The following is a 7,353-nucleotide window of genomic DNA, read 5'->3' as shown; positions in this document are numbered from 1 at the left end:
CACACACACACACACACACACACACACACACACACACACACACACACCCTAGGAGACTCGTTGATTCAAGGTTCTTAAGGAAGCCTCTGGCCAAATGTCAGCTGACTACCAAATTAACCCAGTACTAATTCCCATGGCTGCCTACGACAGTGAAGACAGACTTTGCGGAATTAGCTCAGGAAAGCCATCTAAAAATACAGCCACAATAAAAACAGCAGCAAAGACACACACCTTCTCTGGGACAGAAGCAGAATCTAATTTTCAGAGTTGGCATATCATATCATTTACAATACTCATCTTAAAAATGTATAACGCATGCTACCAAGCATGAGGGTATGGCCTACACGAGGCGCCACGTCAGGGAAACCAATAGAAATGGCCTCAGGAAGCCCGTATGTCACGCTTCACAAAGGCTACAAATTAGTTATCACAAATATGTATCTGAAGATTTAAAGGAAGCCATGACTGAAATTTAAAATAAAGTATGAAAATAATGGCCAAATAATAGAATATTGATACAGTTAAAAATTATAAGAGAAAAACCAAATACAAATCAGGATTTGAGAAGTTGCTGCTGAGTAAATATTTTACTAGCACATATCAAGTATATATAATAATGAGTTTTATCATAAAAATTCCGTATATATATGTATCGTTTCATTTGCTCATATTTACCCCCTATTATAACCTTTCCTTGTCCCTCACTCCACTGGTCCTCTTTGTCTTTCCAACCAGTCCTTTTCCCATTATTGTCTCTCTTTTTCCTGTGAGTCTCTTAGTTAAAGTTGCTGTAAGAGCTCAGGTAAGGGAGCAGGATACAGCTGGGACACAGAGTTAACAAAATGTAACTAATAAGAAAAATAAAATTAAAAAAAAAAGAGCTCAGGTGAGAGGCTCTCTCTGTAGGTGCCCAGGGGCCTTTCCAGTGGCTTTCTTCCACTGAAGAAAACGCTGGGGCCTCCTGCTCTGGACAAATGTTGCTGGATCCAGTCTTGTAGAGGGCAGCCATAGCTGCTGAGAGCTTTGGAGTACAGCAGCTGTGTCAGGTAGAAGAAAGCATTTCCTAAGCCACCTCAGCCTCCAGCTCTGGCACTCCTTCATTATCTTTTTCCATAATGCTCCCTGAGACTTGGACGGGGCCAGGCAGATGACCTATTTAGGCAGGGCTCAGATTTCAGCACTTTGGCTAGTTTCGAGTCTTTGCATTAATGGCTACACATTGCAAAAGAAGCCTCTCTGACCAAAGCTAACAGTAGCCCTGATCGATAGGAATAGGCAAAAATATCTAGAAGGCAATTTAATAGGCACATCATGTCCAGTTAGCAAAGCAATGGCAGTAGCTTTCCATAGGGCATTGGCCAGACTTACTCTATCAGACATGAGGCAGGGACTCAAGTCCAATCAGAAAACGGTTGGTTACCCCATAACAGACCTGCCACTATTGCACAAGTGGGAGCTAGACTGAATGTCATGTACACCGAAATTCATACCTAATCTTTAATATGGTGATCTTAGTAAATCAGCCCCCGAGAGACGATTCTGTAATGGGAGAACTCCCAGGAAGAGGATCGGCACGCCCTGAAAACAAACAGGGGGTTTCCTCACCTTTCTCCACCAGGACAATGTAACCTGGAAGAAGTCATCGCACGGTTCATCCTTTCAAGCCAACCTCAGATTTCAGTTTCCAGAACTCTGAGAAATAAATTTCTGTTGTTTATAAGCCACACAGTTTATAGTAGTTGTTATGGAGGCCCAGACACACCAAAACAAAAGCATAATAGTTTAAAAAGCGCTGTATGGGCTGCTGGAGTGACGGCACAGCTGTTAAGGATACCATCTGTTCTTCTAGGGACCTGGGTTCAAGTCCCAGCGCCCCCATGACTGTTTGCAAGTCCAGTCCCCTCTGGGGTTCTCATACCCTCTCCTGGTCTCTGTAGGCACCAAACATACACACACAGTGCCCAGACATACGTGCAGGCCAAACAGCCATAGACACAGATGCATAATATTATTTAAAAGTTATTTAAAAAAATCAGCTAGAGGGAACTGACAGCCGCTTTGAGCTGGCAAGCGAATGTGGACTTGAAATAATGTCAACTGAGATGATAGATGCACGGATTTCAAAACTGTGGCATATCCATATAAAACTATGTTGTTTATTCATGAAAAGCAGCAAAGCCTTCATAGACGTGACAGCAGATGTGAACCTTGGAAACATACTTGATGAAAAAGATCCAGCCCACAAAGACCAAATATTATATGATTTTGCTTCTATGAAATGTGAATAGGTGACTCCACAGAGGCAAAAGGACTAGTGGTTGCCCGGGGTGGGGAGCTGAAAGAATGAAAAATGATCACCGCACTGATAAGAAGGTCATTAAAAAAAAAATCCCCCTTGAATGAAATACTAATGACCAACGTTCAACACTAAAAATATACTAATTGCACAAAATTAAGTTCTTTTAAATGGTGAAATCTGTGACTGTGTCGTTTAATAAAGCTTTTATTTAAAAATCCACTTGGCAGGTGCTTCAGTAGGAGCCTGTCATCTGAAGAGGGATTTGAGCTATCGCCAAACTGCCCATCATGGTGCAATTAGAGTGGTGTGCAGGGGTGTGACAGTCTGGCCCTCAAGAAATGGTTTAAATAGCCTGCAGATAGCTGAAATGAGCTATGGGTCCGATCCTTTTTGAATCTTAGAGATTTTAGCTTCATGTCCCAACCTGAGAAAGCAGAAAGGAAACACCAATGAATGAAAGTTTTATAGTTTACCTGGAATCTCCCATCGTTATTAAAAAAAAGAGAAAAGAAAAGAAACCATAAATTGCACATTAAAATTCTAAACGCTAACTATCAAGAATCACTGGCAAGTATCTTGGTTTTTTTTTTTGCAACACATCTGGAAACAGACTGCAGTCTGGCTTGGGTGCTCGTGGCAGGGTAAATTCTGAGCCTTAGCAAACCTAAGCCTGGCTTCAGAAGCTATTAAAACACTAACCCTGGCTCTCTCTGACTCTCTGAATTTTCTCTCTTTTCCCTGCTAGAGTATGATTTGGTATGGGCTCAGGCGACTTCGTTGCTAAATAGCATTTAAACAATTGCCCTGTGTCCCAGTTGGAGAAACACGCATCTTGGAGAACTCAGCAGCTTACTAGCTCTCGGTGAGATCATTGACAACCATGGCACATGACTTTATCTGAGGTCATATGAGACACAGGGGAAGTTTCAGTGCAGACCTCATGACCTGCACGGTTGTGCTCTTCGGAGCTTTTTTACAGCTTTTCTCAGACGTTACGCTGGAACAGCTCAGATGCTCCGAGGGAAACAGTGGACTGTACGAATCAGGGCCACACCTTGCACTCGCCCGTGGCTCAGGCGATCCGAACGCGCTGCTTCTGTGCATGAAAAGCATCTTGTTCACAGAGCAGCATGTGGGCGGCGGCCCATGCCACTGCGGGAGCCAGAGGGCAAGGATGGATTCGAGACTACTTGGAGCTCCCAGGAGGTGGAACCCTAGGGGCTCATGAATCACCCGCTTCTTCTTCGACCAAACAGCTACACAATCATCAGCATTCAAGCAGTTTTAAACGCACGGACTTGAGTGTTGAGTCTTCTGCAGGCACCTGAGGTCGTGAAACTGCTCTGTCGAAATCCCAGTTCATGGAGAGAGAGGGATCCAAGGATGATGATGAGAAATCAGGTCAGAGTGGGAGGCGGGATCTGGAACCTGAAGAGCCTCGGGCGCTATTTTAAAGGAGCTTTGGACACCATCTTGTCGCCACTGGGACACACTGAGATTTCCAATCTAGGTACAATGAGGACAGAACCGCTGCCTTAAAGTATCACACCCAGGTTTGTGGCTGGAGAGACGTGAGAGGATATGCAGGATTAGACACCAGTTAGGCATGATCTTGGCCTGAGTGTAATCATGCGTGTAACAGTGCCCCCCTCAAGCTTGAGCAGAGCAAGGCCTGGGGAGGCATGGTAGTCAGCATGGTTTTGCCTGCTGCTTTCTTACTTACTAGAAGACAGGCTTATGATCAGATTTGAGACTCAGATTTTAGAGAGGCAAGTTTGGATGATGGTTATAAATTTTACAAAAACAAACAAACAAACAACAACAACAACAAAAAAAAACCCCAAAAAAAACTGGCAAGGGGAAGAGAGAAAAAGAGGAGCAGGAGAGGAATAAAGGATAGAAAATATGTTACCTAGAACAGGAGAAACAAGATATCATTTCACAAGCCTTTAATACAAGCACTAGGAAGGCAGAAGCAGGCAGAACTCTGTGAGTTTGAGGCCATCCTGGTCTACAAAGTGAGTTCCAGGACAGCCAGGGCTGCACAAAGAAACCCTGTCTTGAACTCCATCACCTCCTCCTCTAAATAAATAAATAAATAAATAAAATAAAAAATAGATAATTTGCAAACTTGTCTTGTAAGAACTTCTTTAAGAATGGTGCCAGAATTTTCAAGCTGTATAACTTCTTCAGTGATTATATTTGTCTTGAAATGCATTGTAGAGAGCTTAGATATTAAATAAATAAACCATCTCATAGTGATCTCATGCATATATCATGCCAAAGAGGTAAAGGGTTATCGAACCTCATGAAAAAAGCTGGTCAGCAATCTTGTTTGGAGTAGGAGCCAATCCTAACTTCATATTGCAGAGAACTTCAGATTTTCCATTAAAAATGTGTGCTCCCTTCGGGGTGGAGGGTATGCAGAAGATCAGGGCTGGCAGCCAGTTTACCCAGTCTGTGTCTGGAGCACGTGGGCAGATGAGAGAGTGGGAGTGATATTCATACCACATATCAGTTTCCTTGTGAAAACGCTAATGCAAATTTGCAACCATGGTAACAAAACAGCACTATTAAAACACAAAGTCTCTAGGGCATTGCAGTGAATTCACACACACACACACACACACACACACACACACACACACACACACACCAAAATCCAAACTAAGCAAACTCAAACCCTTCAACTTCTTGCTAAAAGGAAAGTTAGCATTTATTCTTGTTTATCCATTTCATTGAGACTATCTCATCAAAAAGATTCCAGTTCCTCTGTAACCCCTTATAGCCCACAGGAAGTCATTTAAGAGATGTAATCTGGATTTGAGGAAAATGACTCCTTATGACGCTAAGAGGGGAAGATGTGAGAAAACTCAAACAAGGAGAGATGGCTTTGGAAGTTTCCTATTTTGGTACAGAACGAAATCAGGGAGATGGGGGCAGAGTGTTAGAGCTGGTAGAGGAAATAAGGAGGGGAGAGAAGAAAGGAATCCTGTCAAGAAGTCAGGACTCTTTCTAGAGCTCAGGGCTGGGACTGAGGGGAGGGAGATGGTCATAGAGGTGGAAGGTCAGATCCTGTTTTTAATCGTTTATCTTTATACTTTATTACTTAATGGATTTTGTTCCATAATGGATTTTGTCCAATTCATTTTGATTTTTAAAAATCTATTTTGGCTTAATATATTTCCTATGCTCTTTAAATTTGATATCTGATATTTCTGTTTACCCTGTCAACCTGCTTTGTTAAGGAGAGAGATTTACATACAAGGAAAAAATACACAGTATCCATAGACATTTTGGTTGGATCTTGAGCTCTGCTTGAGAGGCTTACAGACCCCAGCACCACTCCCGTGGTCAGGGGCTCATGGGAAGGGGGACAGTCCTCAACCTAAGTGGAGCAGAACAACTTCATGCTCTCTTCCTCTGAGGGCGTTGATGAATTCTTGGTCATAGACAATTCGGTTATATACCTTAGTAAGAATTTCTTTTTTTTCCCTATGCTTTGGCTTGGGTGAGTATTTTCAATCTGTGGGTTTATAACTTTCATCAAATTAGGAAAATAATCTGAACCATAAGAAGTATGACAACTCACTCAAGATTGTCAGCAAGGCTTCCTGCTTAGCCCCCCTGACCAAGGTCATCCATGACAACTTTGGCCTCGTGGAAGGACTCATGACCACAGTCCATGCCATCATTGCTACCCAGAAGACTGTGGATGGTCCCTCTGGAAGGCTGTGGTGTGATGGCCGTGGGGCTGCCCAGGACATCATCCCTGCATCCACTGGTGCTGCCAAGGCTGTGGGCAAGGTCATCCCAGAGTTAAACAGGAAGCTCACTGGCCTGGCCTTCCTTATTCCCAACGTGTCTGTTGTTCCCAACGGATCTGACATGCCGACTGCAGAAACCTGCCAAGTAGGATGGCATCAAGAAGGTGGTGAAGCAGGCATCCGAGGGCCCATAAAGAGCATCTGGGGCTACACTGAGGACCAGGTTGTCTCCTTTGACTTCAACAGTGACTCCCACTCTTCCACCTTTGATGCTGGGGCTGGCATTACCCTCAATGACAACTTTGTAAAGCTCATTTCCTGGTATGACAATGAATTTGGCTATAGCAACAGGTTGGTCGACCTCATGGCCTATATGGCCTCCAAGGAGTATGAAGCCCTGGACCATCCACCCCAGCAAGGACAGGAGAGCAAGAGAGAAGCCCTCGTCTGATGAGGAGTGTCTGTCCCAGCTCAACCCCTGACTCTGAGCATTTCTACCTCATAGTTTCCATCCCAGACTCCCAGAATAGTGGGAGGGGCCAGGGAGCCCTACTGTCTTGAACATCATCAGTAAAGCTCACTGTATCCACAAAAACAAGAAAGAAAGAAAAAAAATGTCATTTCTCCAATTACATGTGTGTTGGACCACTTGAAGATCTTAGGTGTTTCTGTCTGTTTATTCCAGGCCTGGTTTCATTAGAGATGGATTATAATGCTGTGCCCTGAAGCTCACTGATTCTACTTTATTTAGGTCTAACCCACTATTTACCACAGATTTCAGGCACTTAATCAAAGAAAGTTCTAGTCAGGTCATTTTAAATGTATTTCTTTAACATGTTTAATTTTCCCTTCACCTTCTTGAACATGTGGAGTATAACAATGACAGGAATAATGACAAATGCCCTTGTCTGTGAATCTAACATCTCTGTCACTTGGGGCTAATGTTTTGCTGTTATAATTCTTTTGTGTGCTTGTTTCTTTAGACACTTAGTAATCTTGGATTAGATAGCAGTCGTAAAATCGTCCTTGTGGTCCGATGGTTATTTTCATATTCTCATAAATAGTTTCAGGGCTGAGTTGAGTGTGCAGTGTTCTGGAAACAGGTTGATTCTTCTGGGCTGCACGTTAAAGCTTTGTTAAAGTTTAAAATTAGATTAGGGCTAATTTCTTTCCCTCACTACAAATTCTGCACTCGATGAGCTACGAAGCAAGAGGTTTTCCACTCGGGCTGATGGGAACACGAGCCACTTCTCACCTGTGTGAGCAAGAAGTGTTATTTCCCCTAGT

The 7,353-nt window shown here is 43.2% G+C and overlaps 1 pseudogene; it reads left to right on the top strand.

Moving 5' to 3' along the window:
* The first annotated feature begins 3,239 nt into the window (after positions 1 to 3,239).
* Positions 3,240 to 6,215, top strand: LOC129683549 (glyceraldehyde-3-phosphate dehydrogenase-like; annotated as a pseudogene).
* Positions 6,216 to 7,353: the final 1,138 nt, after the last annotated feature.

This window comes from Psammomys obesus, unplaced genomic scaffold, assembly GCF_907164565.1.
Source record: "Psammomys obesus unplaced genomic scaffold, mPsaObe1.curated_primary_1811, whole genome shotgun sequence".
Lineage (NCBI taxonomy): Eukaryota > Metazoa > Chordata > Mammalia > Rodentia > Muridae > Psammomys > Psammomys obesus.
Note: the sequence above shows the minus strand (reverse complement) of the source record. Positions and strands in the feature narration are given on the sequence as shown.